The following is a 17,732-nucleotide window of genomic DNA, read 5'->3' on the forward strand; positions in this document are numbered from 1 at the left end:
GACATTGCACCACTCCTCAAGCCACATTGTGGCAGCATCACACATAAAATAGAAGAAGACGGGCTCAGATGTTAGCAAAGTGATGATCTTCCTCAAGCAAAAAGAGGAAGATTGGCAACAGATGTTAGCTCAGGGCCCATCTTCCTCACACACAAAAAAAATAAAGAAAAGAAAAGAAAATAATCTCTAATTGGACTACCACGAGATAGTAATTATAATATTTGAGTGTATTTTCTTCTAGACTTTTTTCTGTGCATGTTTAGGTCTATGGAACTAATTGAAATTATATCATAAACAAAACTTTGCATTCATGTTTTTCATTTCTCATCACATCATGAAACATTTCCAGTGTAATTAAAAATTCTTCAAAAACATTTAAAAAAATAACTTCACGAAATCCCATCAGAGGGCCATTCTTTAACTTATTTAACCATATTTTTATATCATCACTTCTCTTCTCTGATTTCCCACAGTGACTGCCAATTGTTTTTTGTATTAAATAAAAATTCCAACTCTTGGACCCTGTCAGGTGCTGTCATTCCACATCTGCCTCTACCCTCCAGCTGGTGTTTCATGTTCCAGCCAAATAAATTGGCTCACTCCTTCCCGTATAGGACTAGCCCCGCTCCCTCTAAGCCGTCATTCATTGTCTTCCTCTTACATCTCTAACAAAGCATTGCTCTTCTTCAAATTCGCCTGAGGTGTCATTCCAATAATCTCCTGCTGTCACTTTCTTTGTATTTCACATAGCCCAGTTCATCTAGTGTACATGTTTATGACTTCGACAGTTTGCTGTCTGTATTTATGTTTCTACCAGGTGTGTTATGGTCTGATAGGGTGGCAGGGGTCAGCATAGTGGGCCAAGAGCAGGAGGACAGAGAGAGCAGGCTAGGGACTGCCCCTGCTTGACCGCTCGTTGCACTTTTTGAGGTTGGCCGGCTTTGGAAGGGAGGAATGAGGTAGGACTATTCTCATGCTCAGAGCTGAGCGGCAGGGAGCGGTTAATGTTGGCTCGGCTTTGATTAACAAGATAGACTATCAGCCATTTGGAGACCATCTGCATTTCCAGGCTAAACGAAAACATATTTATTTTGGCTGCTGAGTATCTGGAGGATGAGGGAACCTCTGTGCAAATGGAGGCTTACCCTCCTTTTGGAAAAAATGATCTCAATTAAATCCCATAGCTGCTTTAGATTAGCCTGTGTGTTAAGTATAAACTTGGGCACTAACTTAAGGGTCCCAGTGAAGTGTCCCTACTTTTGCATCTAATGTTCCTTTATCTCATGCAGGTATTCTTTTATAATTGAAAACTGTGAGCATCGGGTTAAAAGTTGAACATGGAATACAAGACAGCTGCTGGCGCCTCCTCCTCAGCCTAGTCAGGCCGTCAATTGGCAGCTCACCTTGACCCAGTCTGGATGTCAGCAGGCTGAGGTGGCCCGGCCAGCTCAGGTGGAATGTTTACAAGCACCACTCACTGAGCAGGACTGGTGCTAACAAGACTCTGAAGGAGCTCACTGTCTCCTGACTGTGGGAGATCACCACAGCTCATGGAACTCAGTGTCGCGACACGCCTACGGTGAGTAAAGGCCTTTCAAGAACTGCCTTTTAAAATTGATCATTTTTTACCCTTGTTAATGTACAATGAACTTTGGGTTACTGAAAGCGTGACTGTCCTAGTTTATGACAAAAGAAAGCTACACGCGAACCAGGTTTTGTGCTTGTCAGCCGCTTGAGCAAAAGGTTAGATGGGAGTTAGCAGCTTTTAAGATGTATCTGTAAATTTTAATTGGTCAGGACTTCTTTCCCAGTAGCCCACTTTCCCAATATTTCTGGCATCACCAGATGGCAGTGTATTTCTCATTTCCAGAACAGGCCATGGACTAACTGCTGCTTCTGTAGGTGGATGGGAATGTCACACCCGAGGGAAGCATAAGCCTTGAAGGAGGCAGCCCAGCCTCTGGTTGCTGGCATAACTGGCCATGAAGTCATCAAGAGAGGGCAAGGAGGAAGGTCAGATGTGACCACATAGCGTGACACAGACACATCTTTGACAAACGAAGAATTTTGGACAAGGAACTCTAGTCTCTTCAAAAATCAAAGCATTGATGTTATCAAGAGGCAGCAGTAGGTAACAGAAACACTTGCCACATGTGTAACCTCTGAACCATCCTTGACTCCTTTTTCCCTTAGCACTGGCGTTTAACTGGTCACAAAGATCTTTTGATTTCTTCTGATAAGGATCTGTCCTACTCATCTCTTCTTCATCCTCAATACCACTGCCTGGGTTCAAACTCTCACAGTCTCATGTCTAAACAACTGCATGTCATACCTTCCTAATTTGTCTCTGCTCTATTCTGATCCTCTCTTTATGCTTGTCGGGAATATCCTTCTGAAATAAATCTGATCGTTTCTCTCTGATGCTTAAGCACTTTCAGAAGTGCCCTAGTGTTTATGTCTACAGCATCATTTCCAAACCCTACAGATTTAACAACTGGGCCCTCACCTAACGCTCTTCTTGTGCTGCTCCCCACCATACATCCTCATCTTGTGCTCTAACTACACTCCACCACTTGAAGTCCTCTGAACTTCCCCCACACTGTGCTTTTACATGCCTCTGCTCTTTTTGACCTTGTTATTTCCTATTCTTCAAATGTTCTTCTCTTTCATGTCTGCGTGATGAATTTATTTCGAGAGGCAGCTGAAATGTGGCTGACCCTGAAGCCCACCCTGATTCTTCCAGGCAGAATGTCACTCCCCTCCTCTGTGGCCCACGACTCTGCACATGCCTCCCTCATCCACTGCCACATTATATGGTAAGGCCTATTTTATTGTAGTCCATGTCTTTAACTTCTCTGTGCGCTCCTTACTCTCAGGACTTTGTACTCCAGGAATTAGCACAGGGCTTCACATATGTACGGTGCTCATTTACGGTTGCTGAATACATAAATATGCGGGTGGAGGAAGTCCTCCTGATAAACAGTTTTGTGTGACAATAGGACCAGCTTTCCTTTCTTCTCCCCTTTTCCTTCCTTCCTTCCCTCCCTTTCTCTCTTTCTCCCTTCCTTCCTTCCTTCAAACACTGGCTGTCAGACTCCTTTGGAATTTCTGGAGGAACACAGAGCAATGGTTCCTCAGTTAAAAATCAAAGATAAGGTGGTTGGTATTTCTAAAACGGTGGTGTGAGGAGCTCAGAGGACCCTCTCACCAGCAAATCAACCAGAGCTGGTGAAAATTATTAAAAAACAAAAACAACCATTTAAAGTCTCTGGAAATTATTCTAAGGGCACACAGCAAATGGAGAAATATTTATTCAAAACCTTCTAAATCTTGGTAAGAAAAGTGAGTCTGTGGCATTTGAGCTATGACTCAGTCCCTTCCCATCCCCCACTCCAGGTGATGGAAGCTCTATTTTGGGTAAGTACAGATTAGAACACAGGCTCCTTCTCCCTTAACTCCCAGTCTAGGGTATCTCCCTAGGAGGGGCAGACTGGCAGCATTTCTCATAACCCCCAGCTCCGTGTTGCAGAAGTTTTATTCCAGGCAAGAGCAGCTGAAACATCTGGGGCTCCATTCCTTTATCCATCTCTCACTTGTAAGGCGGAAGGTCTACCTTGGTGCAGCACACAAAGAATACTGGGTCCTGATTGCCTTTGCCCCAATTTTCTCATCAAGTGATGGCTCCACACTGGAAGAGGCAAGGTGAGAAGGAAAAAGGCAAAAGGCTGCTGCCCGTGGCCAGCACCTCACTGGCAAAGCAGGAGTGTCACTTCAAGAGAAGCAGGCCACTGTCCCCAACCTCAGCTCCAGAGCACTGGCTCAGAGGTTTGGCTCAGGGGAAGAGGCAAGCATAACAACAAAGAGCTTCATAGTTCTCTTCAAGGTAATTGACTTTATTTGGAACAGAGAGATGGAGAAGTTCAAGTCTAAGGGTGCTACTGAAACAATGGAGATTTTGATGGTAAGCAACTAACAGGAGACTCAAAAATAAATAGTAAAAAAACCATTAAAGGAATAAAAATGCTACACTAGAAAATATCCACTTAATGCAAAATAAAGCAGTAAAGGGGGAAGAGAGATACAAAAAAAGACATGATACATAGAAAACAAAAAGTAAAATGGCAGATATAAATCCAACTATAGCAATAACATTAAATGTGAATGGATTAAACAATCTAATCAAAAAGCAGAGATTATCAGATGGAAAAAATAACCAAGATCCAACCATATGCTACAGGAGACACGCTTTACATTCAAAGATACAGATAGGTCTAAAGTCTTGAAGGGATGGAAAAGATATACCATGCAAATAGCAACTATAAGAAAGCTAAAGGGGCTATAGTAAAGTGAGACAAAATAGACTTTGAAACAACAAATGTTACTAGAGATAAAGAGGAACATTTTATAATGACAAGGGGTTAATCCATCAGGAAGATATAACAATGATATGTACACAACTCACAACAGAGCCCAATAAAGGTGAAGCAAACTCTGAACTGACGAGAGGAAGATAATTCAACAATAAGATTTAGCACATTTAACAACAGACAGAACAACTAAGAAGGTCAACAAGGAAACAGAAGACTTGAACTACACTATAAACCAGGTAGACCTAACAGACACCTATAAAACACTCTATTCAACGACAGCAAAACACACATTCTTCTCAAGTGCAACATTCTCCAGGTATTCTGATGGCAGGGAAGACCAAAGGGGATAGAGGAGCAGAGTGTAGGCAAGGGCCAGGAGTTGGGCTATTTGAGGCAAGGGAGCAGCAGGTAAAGAGGCGGAGGAGGGAATTTCAGGGTTTGAGGTTCAAAGTTCAGAGGTCTAAGAGCAGTTTCGTGTGAAGGATCAATGCAGTAACAGCAGCTCATGGTCTGACCGGTGGCTGAGTTGTACAATGTAGCTAAGTACAACGCAAGTGCCTGCCTGGTAGCTCCCGTCAATGACACAGGTGGTGACAGACTTCTCTGTAGGAGCATCTGGACTGGTCATAGTAGAACACCCAATGGTGCATCCAAATGAACCTGTCTCTAAGACTTCAAACTGGAATCCACAAGATGACTGTCCTGGAGATTATCTAAGGATGACACCTGTGACATCTAGTACTCTGATTAAGAGGGATCTCTTTTCATGCTCCCCAGGTGATGTGAAAGATGTTGCACATTCACAGGGTCAGAGTTAGAAAACAACACATTTTGGGGAAGGAAAGAGGAGGAATATGTCATTTATTTTACTTACATGGCTAATCATCTACTGACAGATGTTCCCTCTATTTCCTGTAAGCAAATCATTTGGAGAGAAGCACCAGCTCTGCCTGTGAACACCCTTCCCAGCATGCACACGTGCTTCCAGGAGAGCAACAGGCATTCACTGCCCATGTTCCTTTATACGCTGCCCTTTTTAACGTGAGCTGCTTTAAAATCATATTGCTTTAAGATGATCAGATTTTTCCTTTAATGGAACACCACAGAGCTCTTTTTCCTCTTGACCTTTTAATTCATGTTGAATAATAAAACTTAACATTGAACTGTGATTTGATATTACAACACTAAGGATGCCAAAGCTAAGGCCTTGAGTTTGCCAGAAGTTTGTAATTCTTGGTCCAGCTAGATTTTAGGATGCAATCTGGAAGTGTTTTAAATGCCAAAAGAAATGTGACACCCCTCTCTTCTGTTTTCATTTCCTTTTCTCCTGTTCTTCTTTTCCCCTGGTATCTTTTATAGTCTCCGCATTTCCTCCTTGAGGCAGTCTCTCCAGCACGTGGCCCCACCTCTTCCCCGGGAAGGTTCTGCTGTGTGCGGAACGGCTGCATTTGCGGCCGTCTATTTTTGCTGCCTCCTCTCTGACTCCTTGACCTTACTTTCCATTATGCCTCTGTGGTCCACACCCAGCCTGCTTACTGCCTTCTTGTCTGGCCATGAGATTGAGCACTCCCTGTCCTCTGTGCCAGCTGTGCACATGGATCTACCATACTCTTTCTGGGCAAGGACATTGGTCACAGGGCCAGGGCTGGACATGCCACGTCTTGGGTTTTAATTATCTGTGGTCATTTTACAGGTCCTCCGTTCACAAAGCCACGTGTGTACTTGCGATGGCTGTAGGCTATTCAGAGGCTCTCAGCTGTCCTGACCTTGCATGTCATCAGGACAGGATGAGAGAGTAGTAAACATCCTTTCCCAGCACATCTGGGGGACCAGCTCAAGGAAGAAAAGGTCTAAGTAGTAATCTAAGTCCTTGTATTCCTCCCAATGGAACTACGTTGGCTCTAGGAGAGGGAGGCTCTCCCTGTTTATTTATGCTGGGCTTGGTAGGGCTTCTTGCTGAGCATCTAAATTGATGGGATACACATATGGCCTTTTGAGAATGAACGAATAAATATTAAAGACACCATGGAGAGTGGAGTAAATTATAAATACATGGCCTTCTACTTCTTTGATTTATAAATGAAGCCATTGATATTCCTGACACACCAAGGTAGCCTAACCCCGAGAAATCCTAGCACATATGGCACTTACAATCTATGCCAGAGTGCTGGATCCTAATACAAGTGGCAATAAATCCCTCCCTGTACCCCAACTTCCAATCCTCTACTAACTTGAATCTTCTTCCTCTTCACAAACAAATGCCTGGAAATGCTGTCGGGGTTCCCTAGCTCCATTTTCTCAACTACTCTTCACACCTCATTCCCCTGTAGTGTGGTTTCTGCACTCATTGAAACTGCTCTTCTGAGGTCACCCACCACCTCCTATTGCCACAACCGAGTGTCTTTTTTTTAAAGTAGATTTTATTTTTTGGAGTATTTTTAGGTTCACAGCAAAATAGAGGGGAAGGGACAGAGATTTCCCATATCACCTCTGCCTCCACACATGCATATACTTCCTGTTATCAACATCCCCCACCAGAGTGGTACATTTATTACAACTGATGAGACTACATTGACACATCATAATCACCCACAGTTCATAGTTTATCCTGTGGTTCACTCTTGGTGTTGTACATTCTGTGAGGTTGGACAAAAGTATCCACAATTGTAGTATCATAGAGAGAAGTTTCACTGCCCTAAAAATCCTCTGTACTCTTCCTATTAATCCCTCCTTCCCCTAACTCCTGGTAGTCATGGATCTTTTTATTGTCTCCATAGTTTTGCCTTTTCCAGAATGTCATATATTTAGAATTATACAGTATGTAACCTTTTCAGATTGGCTTCTTTCACTTAGTAATGTGCATTTAAGTTTCTTCCATGTCTTTTCACGGCTTGATACTTCATTTCTTTTTAGTGCTGTATAATGTTCCATTGTCTGGATGTACCACAGTTTATTTATCCATTCAATTCCTGAAGGATACCTTGGTTGCTTCCAAGTTTTGGCAATTACGAACAAAGTTGCTATAGACATCCACGGGAAGGTTTTTGTGTGGACATAAGTTTTCGTCTCCTTTGGGTAAATACCAAGGAGTATGATTGCTGGAACCTATGGTACGGGTATGTTTAGTTTTGTAAGAAACTGCCAAACTGTCGTCTAAAGTGCTGTACCATTTTGCATTCCCACCAGCAATGAATGAGAGTTCCCATTGTTCAACATCCTCCCTGGCATTTACTGTTGCCAGTGTTCTGGATTTTGACCATTCTGACAGGTATGTGATGGCATCTCATTTTAATTTGCATTTCCCTACTGACCTCTGATGTGGAGTGTCTTTTTGTATGCTTATTTGCCATTTGTGTATATTCTTTGGTGAGGTGTCTATTAAAGTTTTTTGTCCATTTTTTAATTGGGTTGTTTCCTTATTGTTGAGTTTTAAGAGTTCTTTGCGTATTTTGAATAATAGTCCTATATCAAATGTATCTTTTACAAATATTTCTCCTTGTCTGTGACTTCTCTTTTTATTCTCTTAACAGTGTCTTCTAGGAAGAGAAGGATTTAATTTTATAAGTCGAGTTTATCAATCCTTTCTTTCATAGATTGTGCCTTTGGTGTTGGATCTAAAAAGTCATCGCTAAGCCCTAGGTCATCTAGATTTTCTCAAATGTTATCTCCTAGGAGTTACAGTGTTGCATTTTACACTTAGGTCTGTGATCCATTTTGATTTATTTTTGTGAAAGGTGTAAGATCTGCGTTTAGATTCATTTTTTCATGTATGCATGTCCAGTTGTTCCAGTGTCATTTGTTGAAAAGACTGTATCTATGCGGGTTTATTTCTGGGTTCTGTATTCTCTTCCATTGATCTTTTTGTCTATTCTTTCATCAGTACCACATTGTCTTGATTACTGTAGCTTTATTGTAAGTCTTTACGTTGAGAAGTGTCAGTGCTCCAACTTTGTTCCTTTCCTTCAATATTATGTTCGCTATTCTGGGTCTTTTGCCTCTCCACGTTAACTTTAGAATTAGTTTATCCATATCCACAAAATAAATTTTGGGGATTTTGATTGGGGTTGCATTGAATCTATGAATCAAGTTGGGAAGAACTGACATCTGGACAATATTGAGGCTTCCTCTCCATGAACACATAGTATCTTTCTGTTTATTTAGTTCAGAGTTTTGTAGTTTTCCTCCTATAGATGATATACGTATTTTGTTATATTGTAAGTATTTAATTTATTTTTTGGGTGCTAATGTAAATGGTATTGTTGATTAATTTCAAATTCCACTTGTTCATTGCTGGTATATAGGAAAGCGATTGACTTTTGTATGTTAAGTTTGTATCCTGCAACATTGTTATAATCACTTATTAGTTCCAGGAGTGTTTTTGTTGATTCTTTTTTATTTTCTACATAGACAATCAAGTCATCTGTGAACAAAGATAGTTTTATTTCTTCCTTCCCATTCTGTATACCGTTTCTTTCTTTTTCTCGTCTTATTGCATAAGCTACAAATTTCAGTACAACATTGAAAAGCAGTGATGAGAGGGAATATCCTTGCCTTGTACCTGAACCTAGTGGGAAAGCTTCAAGTTTCTCACCACTAAATATGACATTAGCTGAAGGTTTTTTGAGAGAGTCTTTATCAAGTTGAGGAACTTCCCCCTACTCCTAGTTTACTAAGAGTTTTTATCATGAATAGTGTTGGATTTTGTCAAATGCTTTTTCTGCATCTATTGATAAGATTATATGATTTTATTTTTTTAACCTGTTGATGTGATAAATTACATTAGTTGATTTTTGAATGCTGAACCAGCCTTGCATACTGGGATATATCCCACTTGGTCATGGTATATTATTCTTCTTTTACATGGTTGGATTCAATGGTTAATATTTTGCTAAGGAGTTTTTTAAATTTTCAGCTTTATTGAGGTATACTTACTATCCAAAATATTGTACATATTTAATGTATATATTTTGACAGGTTTGGATATATGCACACACCCATAATATCATCACAACAATCAAGGTAAAAAACATATCACTTTCAAAAGATTTCTTGTGTTCCCTTGTTTGTTTGTTTGTTTGTGATAAGAACACCTAGCATGAAGTCTACTCTCTTAATAAGTTTCTGAGTGCATATGCTGTGTTGAGAGCTATAAGTTCTACAGTACTTAGAGTTTTACTATAGAAGTTGTACAGTACATCTCTAGAACTTATTAATCTTAATGTAATTTATACCCATTGAACAACTCTCCATTTCCCCCTCCCCTCATCCCCTAGAAACCATCATTCTAGCCTCTGCTTCTATGAATTTGACTATTTGAGATACCTCACATAAATGGAACCATCCAGTGTTTGCCCTTATGTGACTAAAATTTCACTTAGTACAATGTCTTCCAAGTCCATCCATATTGTTGAAAATGACAGGCCTTCCTTATTTTTAAGGCTGAATAATATTTTATTGTGGTATATATCACACTTTCTTTATCCATTTGTATGTCAATAGACATTTGGGTTGTTTCCATATCTTGCCTATTGTGATTAATGCTGCAATAAACATAGGAGTGCAGATATCTCTTCAAGATCTTGATTTCAATTCTTTTGGACATATATGCAGGAGTGAGATTATTGGATCATATGGTAGTTCGATTTTTATTTTTTTGAGAAACCTCCATACTGTTTTCCATAGTGTCTGCACTATTTCACATTCCCACCAACAGTGTACAAGGGTCCTAATTTCTCACATCCTTGCCAACTCTTGCTATATTTTTTTAGAAGTCATGCTAACAGGTGGAAGTGATATTTCGTTGTGTTTTTTAGCATTTTTACAATGATTAGTGAACTTGAGGACCTTTTCATATACCTGTTGGCCATCTGAATGTCTTCCTTGGAGAAATGTCTAGTCAAGTCCTCTGCTCATTTTTTAATCAGGTTATTTATTTATTTTTTGCTATTGAGTTGTAGGAGTTCCTTATATATTTTAGGAATTAATCCCCTATCATATATATATAGTTTACAAATATTCTCTCTCATTCCATAGATGGCCTTTTCACTCTATTGATTGTATTGTTTGTTGGGCAGATGTTTGATAAAAGATGAAAGGGAACACTCCCAAACTCATTTTATGAGGTCAGCATTACCCTGATATCAAAGCTAGACAAAGACACTACAAGAAAAGAAAGTTGAAGGCCAATATCCCTAGAGAACAGATACAAAAACTTCAACAAAATTCTAGCAAATCAAATCCAACAGCACATTAAAAGGGTCATACATCATAATCAGGTAGGATTTATGCATCAGATGCAAGGATGGTTCAACACATGCAAATAAATAAATGTGATATACACCACATTAACAGGATGAAGGACAAAAGTCATATGATCATTTCAATAGAGAAAAAGCATTTAACAAAATTCAACACCATTTTAGGATTAAAATGCTCAACAAGTTAGGTATAGAGGCATGTATGTTAGCATAATAAAGGCCATATATGACAAGCCCACAGCTAACATCAAAAATGGTAAAAACTGAATCTTTTCCTCTAACAACAGGAAGAAAACAAGTATGACCACTCTTGCCACTTCTATTCAACACAATACTGGAAGTCCTAGGCAGAGCAATTAGGCAATAAAGAGAAGTAAAAGAATCCAAATCAGAAAGGAAGAAGTAAAATTTTCTTTGTTTGCAGATGACATGATGTAGAAAACTCTTAAAGTCTCCACAAAAAATCTGTTAGAGCTAATAAACAAACTCAGTAAAGCTGCAGTGTACAAAATCAACCTACAAAAATCACTTGCATTTCTACAAACTAACAACCAACTATCTAAAAAGGAAATTAAGAAAATAATTCCATTTTCAGTAGCATCAAAAAGAATAAAATACTTAGGAATAAACTTAACCAAAAAGGTGAAATATTTTTACACTGAAAACTACAATACAATGATGAAAGAAAATGAAGAAGATATAAACTAATGGAAAAACGTCCCGTGTTCATGGATTAGAAGACTTAATATTGTTAAAATGTCCATGTTATCCAAAGCAATAAACAGATTTATTGCAATCTCTATCAAAATTCTAATGGAATTTCTTTTACAGAAATAGAAAAAACAATCCTAAAATTCATATGAAACCACAAAAGACCCAGAAAAGCCAAAGCAATCTTGAGAAAGAGGAACAAAGCTGAAGGCGTTGCACTTCCTGATTTCAAAATATATTACAAAACTACAATAATTAAAACAGTATGATACTGGCATAACAATAGACACATAGATCAATGGAACAGAAGAGAGAACCCAGAAATAAACCCATGCATATAAAACTGCAAGTGATCTCTGACAAAGGTGCCAACAATACACTAGGGGGAAAGAATAGTCTCTTCAATAAATGGGGCTGGGAAAACTGGATATCCACATGCAAAAGAAAGAAATTGGGCCCTTATCTTACACTATACGCACAAATCAACTCAAAATGGATTAAAACAAACATAAAACCTGAAACTATAAAACTCCTAGAAGAAAACACGAGAAAAGCTTCATGATGTTGGTCTTGGAAATTATTTCATGGATATGAAAAGCACAGGTAACAAAATAAAAAATAGATAAGTGTTGAGGAGTTTTGGACCTATGTTCATGAAAGATATTGGTCTGTAGTTTTCTCCTCTTATAATGTCTTCACCTGGTTTTGGTATTAGGGTAATTCTGGCCTCACAGAATGAGTTAGGAAGTATTCCCTCTACTTTTACCTTCTGAAAGAGATTATAGAGAAGTGGTATAATTTCTTCCTTAAATGTCTGATGGAATTCACCAGTGCACCCATCTGAGGCCTGCTTTCTATTTTGGAAGGTTATAATTATGGATTAAATTTTTAAAGAGATCTAAGTCTATTCAGATCGTCTGTTTCTCCTTGTGTGAGCTTTGGCAGATTGTGTCTTCCAAGGAATTGGTCCACTTCATCTAGGTTATCAAATTCGTGGGTAGAGAGTTGTTCATAGTATTCTCTTATTATTCTTTTAATGTCTATGGGGACTGTAGTGAGGTCACCTCGTTCATTTCTGATATTAATAATTTATTAATTAATAATTTCCTCTCTTTTTTTCTTAGCTGGGCTAGATGCTTATTGATTTTACTGATCTTTTCAAAGAATCATATTATGGTTTCATTGATTTTCTCTGTTGATTTCCTCTTTTCAATTTCATTGATTTCTGCTCTAATTTCTCCAATTTCTTTTTTCTGCTTACTTTGGATTTAATTTTCTCTTCTTTTTCTAGTTTCCTAAGGTAGATGCTTAGATGATTGATTTTAGATTTTTCTCCTTTTCTAAAACATGCATTCAATGCCATGTATTTCCTTTTAAGCTCTGCTCTCACCATGTCCCACAAATTTTGGTGTCAAGTTTTCATTTTTATTTAGTTCAAAGTATTTTTAAATTTCTCTGGAGATTTATTCTTTGACCCATGTGTCATTTATAAGTGTGCTGGTTAATCTCCAAGTATTTGGGGATTTTCCAGCTATCTTTCTGTTATTGATTTCTAGTCTAATTCCATTGTGGTCTGAAAGCAGACATTCTGTGTTCTTTTAAATTCATTGTGTAAATTTAAATTTGTTGAGGCGTGCTTTATGGCCCAGAATGTATCTATCTTGGTGAATGTTCCATCTGAGCTTGAGAAGAATGTGTATTCTGCTGTTTTTGGATAAAGTAGTGTATAGATGTGTATCATATCCAGTTGAATGAGGGTGTTATTGAGTTCAACTATGTTCTTACTGATTTTCTGCCTGCTGGATCTGTTCATTTCTGACAGAGAGGTATTGAAGTCTCCAACTTTAATAGTGTATTCATCTATTTCTCCTTGCAGTTCTATTAATTTTTGACTCATGTAGTTTGACACTTTGTTCTTATGTGCATACTTATTAAGGGCTATTATGTCTTCTTGGAGAGTTAACCTTCTATCATTACGATGTCCTTCTTTATCCCTGATAACTTTCCTTATTGTGAATTCGGCTCGTCTGAAATTAATATAGCTATTCCTACTTTCTTTTGGTTAGTGTTAGCATTGTGTATCTTTTTTTGTTTTTTTTTTTTTTTGAGGAAGATTAGCCCTGAGCTAACTACTGCCATTCCTCCTCTTTTTGCTGAGGAAGACTGGCTGTGAGCTCACATCCATGCCCGTCTTCCTCTACTTTATACGTGGGATGTCTACCACAGCATGGCTTTTGGCAAGCATTGCCATGTCCGCACTCAGGATCCGAACTGGTGAACCCTGGGCCACCAAGAAGTGGAACGTGTGAACTTAACTGCTGCGCCACCGGGCCGGCCCCAGCATGGAATACCTTTCTCCACTCTTACTTTTGGTCTATATGTGTCTTTATACTTAGAATGGGTTTCTTGTAGACAGCGTATAGTTGGGTCTTGTTTTTTTGATCCACTGTGACAATGTGTCTTTTAATTGGTGCATTAGATCATTGACATTCAAAGTAGTTAATGATATTGCCGGATTAATATCTACCATGTTTGTTACTTTTGTCTATTTGTTGCCTTTGTTCTTTGTTTCTGTTTTTGTCTTCCACTTTTCTTTTTGCCTTTTATGGTTTCTACTGAACGTTTTATGACTCCATTTTCTCACCTTTTTTAGTATATCAATTGTACTTCTTTTTTCACTGTTTTAAGTGGTTGCCCTAGAGTTTGCAATATACATTGCATCTAACCCAAATTACAATTAACCCAAATCCACTTTCAAAAAACACTATCCTGTTTTATTGGTAGTGTGGGTAATTTATAATAACAAAATAATCCTAATTCCTTCCTCCCCTGCCTTGTATCATTGCTATCATTCTTTTTACTTATACCTAAGTGCATATATATATATGTGTACATATATGCTTACATGTACACATAAGCATACATAATTAAATACATCGTTGCTATTATTTTGCACACTGCTATCTGTTAGATCAATTAAGAATAAGAAGAATAAAAGTTTTTATTTTACTTTCACTAATTCCTTCCCCAATGCTTTTCCTTTCTTTATGTACATCTGAATTTATAACCTATATAATTTTCCTTCTATCTAAAGAACTTCTTTTAACATTTCTTGCAAGGCACATCTAATGACAACAAGTGAGAAAGTCTTTATTTCTCCTTTAGTTTTGAAAAATAATTTTGCAGGGCACAGAATTGTAATTTGGTGGTCTTTCTCTCAACACTTTAAATATTTCACTCCACTCTCTTTGTGTTTGCATGGTTTCTGAAGAGAAATTGGATGTAATTCTTATCTTTGCTCCTCTTTAGGTAAGGTATTTTTTCCTCTGGCTTCTTTCAGGAATTTTTTCTTTATCTTTAATTTCCTATAGTTTAAAAATGATTTATCTAGTTTAAAAACGATATGCTTAGCTTTTACAGCATTTATCCTACTTGGTGTTCTCTGAGCTTCCTGGATCTGTGGTTTGGTGTCTGACATTAATTTTGGGGGAAATTCTCAGTCATTATTGTTTCAAATCTTTCTTCTGTTCCTTTCTGTCTTCTCTTTCTCGTATTCTCATTACACACATGTTACACATTTTGTAGTTGTCCCACAGTTCTTGGATATTCTGTTCTGCTTCTTTTTCAGTATTTTTTCTTTTTGTTTTTCAATTTTAGATGTCTCTATTGAGATATCCACATGCTCAGAAATTCTTCAGCCATTTCCAGTCTACTAAAAAACTCATCAAGGGCATTCTTCATTTCTGTTGCAGTTTTTGATCTTTAGCATTTCTTTTTTGTTCTTTCTTGGAATTGCCACCTATCTGCTCACATTACCCATCTGTATTTGTATGTTGTCTACTTTATCCATTAAAGCCTTTAGGATATTAATCATAGTTGTTTTAAATTCCTGGTTTGATAATTCCAACATCCCTGTCCATATCTGAGTCTAGTTTTGATGCTTGCTCTGTCTCTTCAAACTTGGGTTTTTGTGGGGTTTCTTTTGCCTTTTAGTATGACTTGTAATTTTTTCTTGAGAGCCAGACATGATGTACTAGGTAAAATGAACTGCTGTAAATAGGCCTTTAGTGATGTGGCTGTAAGGTGTGGGGGAGGGGAAGTGCTCTGTATTACTATGGTTAGGTCACAGTCTTTTAGTGAGCCTGTGCCTCTGGACTGTGAACTTCACACATGCTTCTCAGTCCCCACCTCCCCCTGCCCCCTTTAGGTGACACAGGAGGGCTAGAGTGGGCTGGAGTTGGATATTTCCTATTTCCCACATGGAAGGCTAGAGGGGGTGGGGTTGGATATTAACCTCCCTCCACATGGAAAGCTAATTTTAGCTAGAGTTGGGTATTTCCCTTCTTTTATGTCAGTTAGGCTTTCACGAAACCCCAGCAGGTTAGGCACTGGTTAAAGAGTTTCCCCCGAGGGCAGACCTTGTTAAGAAGAACAGAGAGCTCTGGCACATTTCAAAAGGTTCCTTTTACCCTTCCCCTGCTGGAAGCATGAAGGGAGTTTTCTCTGATATTCACTGTGAGGATACGGTAGAGCTCTTGGAGATAAAGCTGGCAAAAGTGAGGGAGCCCCCCTATGACTGAGTCCCCTAGAGTTTTTAACTCTCAGAGTTGTCTGCATTGAGCCTCCAGCAATTTGTCATTTACACTTCAGGTTTCTCTATCTTGGCACGGGTTCCTGTGGAGTTATGGTTCTCTGTATTTGCCTGTTGGTTTCTCCAATTTTGGAGGCAGTGGTTTACCCTGTGACCTCACTTCTCTTATGGATCTAAGAAGAGTGGTCAATTTTTCAGTTTGTTCACCTTTTTACTTGTTGTTAGGACAAAGTAGTGGCTTCCAAGCTTCTTATGTGATGGACCAGAACCCCTCCCCACCACCAGTCTCTTTGGAGTCCTAATCTTATTTGACACCATCAACTAATTCTGATTCCATTCTCTCGATTCCCAGAACTCCACACTGCTGTTGTCCTCCCATCTCCCTGTCTATTCCTTCTCAGTTTTCATGGTAGGCTCCTTCTGTCCTTAAATCTTGGCATTTTTTTTCTTTCTTTCTTTTCCTCTAGCTAGAAACTTTCATGTCCCTGGGTGAAAATATAACTCCAAAATTGTTACCCTTAAAATGGCAAATGATGAATGACCCCAAAAGATTAACTGTTGGTATTTTTCCCTTTTGTATTATTGGGGAAATAAACATAGCTCGACGTTATAAACAAAGTCTATGGTTGGTCCCAATTGCAGGAGGAAATCAAACAGATTTGTAGGGCTTTTCTATAATGCAAAGTAAAAAATAAAAACAGCTAATAAGAATAACACCACACACACACAGACGTATTCTAGTGTGACACTGGTTTTTAAAAAGTAGCTGCCTGGGCGTTCTTGGCCTTGCTGAGAAATCAAACACTCCAGATTTTCTGCTTCTACAGATGAGTCCTGGCCAAGTAGGCCAATGCAATTCACACCGTCTCTGATAAATCCATCACCCTCCTTTTGTTTTGATGCAACTGCAATGCCAATGCCACCGGAGTCTTCAATCAAAAAATGTTGCATATTTTCCAATAACTTACTGAGCATAACAATTCTACTTTCTAGGCATTCACAAAAAAAAGAAAGAAAGAAAGAAAGAAAAGGATACAAAATTGACTTATGGAGAAAAGTAAGATTTTGCTAATTTTTCTGCATGTGTGCCAAAACTTTTTAAGAGCACTGAAGCTCACCCCCCGGAGCCCCACCTTCTCCAGGTTAAGGGATGATCCCGGAAGGCTTGCTCTATGTTTATTTAGTTGCTTTGAGTCCTCTTGTCCTAGAGCTGCTTACCTGCAGATATTGAGTTTAAAAAGCAGGGCCCTACATATCAGGAAGAGACTAAATATTTTATAATATTATACCCTCCTTACACTGACAGAGCAGTATGCAATTGATTTTTGGGCTGATGTTTGTCAAAAGTGGTTAAGATGAAACAGAAAGAGATAAGATTCAGTTCTTTTGCAGACGTCCCTTATCTGAAAAACAACATTCCCCACCAGGACAGGATAAGTGACCCTACTTGATAGATGGGTCAAAAATGGAATGGACATCAGGATTAGAGCAGGAGGTAGCTTTATCTCTAACTTGACTTCTAGCTTTATTTTCCTCTCTGCTGAAGAGCCTCACTGATTAATTTGGTAACGCAAGTATGGTAGAAAACTCGGGACACATCCTTTTCAATGAATAATTTTCTTTGTGGGAAATTCGTTTGGGTTTTGATCCAGGACCATGACAATACCAGCCACCTACGTTCTTTATTTGGCCTTTGGAGAATACACTCCTTGGAAATAAAATAGATGTGTGTTTCCTAAGAAGTTTCATATTATTTCTGTGTGACTCTGTGGAAAAACTGATATCTGAAAATAGGTAACAACT

General features: G+C 38.6%; 1 protein-coding gene and 1 long non-coding RNA gene across 7 annotated transcripts in view; one reads left to right on the forward strand and one right to left on the reverse strand.

Annotated features, from left to right (window-relative positions):
* Nucleotides 1–17,732, reverse strand: part of KIF6 (kinesin family member 6) — a 371,457-nt gene that overhangs the window by 120,042 nt on the left and 233,683 nt on the right. The gene's annotated exons all lie outside the window — the stretch shown is intronic.
* LOC138919503 (uncharacterized) overlaps nucleotides 1–17,732 on the forward strand; it is an 80,701-nt gene that overhangs the window by 62,253 nt on the left and 716 nt on the right. The window contains exons 4-5 of the long non-coding RNA XR_011429717.1: nucleotides 1,290–1,579; nucleotides 7,557–7,638. This is a non-coding gene — a long non-coding RNA (uncharacterized lncRNA). The remainder of the gene's footprint in view (nucleotides 1–1,289; nucleotides 1,580–7,556; nucleotides 7,639–17,732) is intronic.

The sequence above is a fragment of the Equus caballus genome, chromosome 20 (assembly GCF_041296265.1).
Source record: "Equus caballus isolate H_3958 breed thoroughbred chromosome 20, TB-T2T, whole genome shotgun sequence".
NCBI lineage: Eukaryota > Metazoa > Chordata > Mammalia > Perissodactyla > Equidae > Equus > Equus caballus.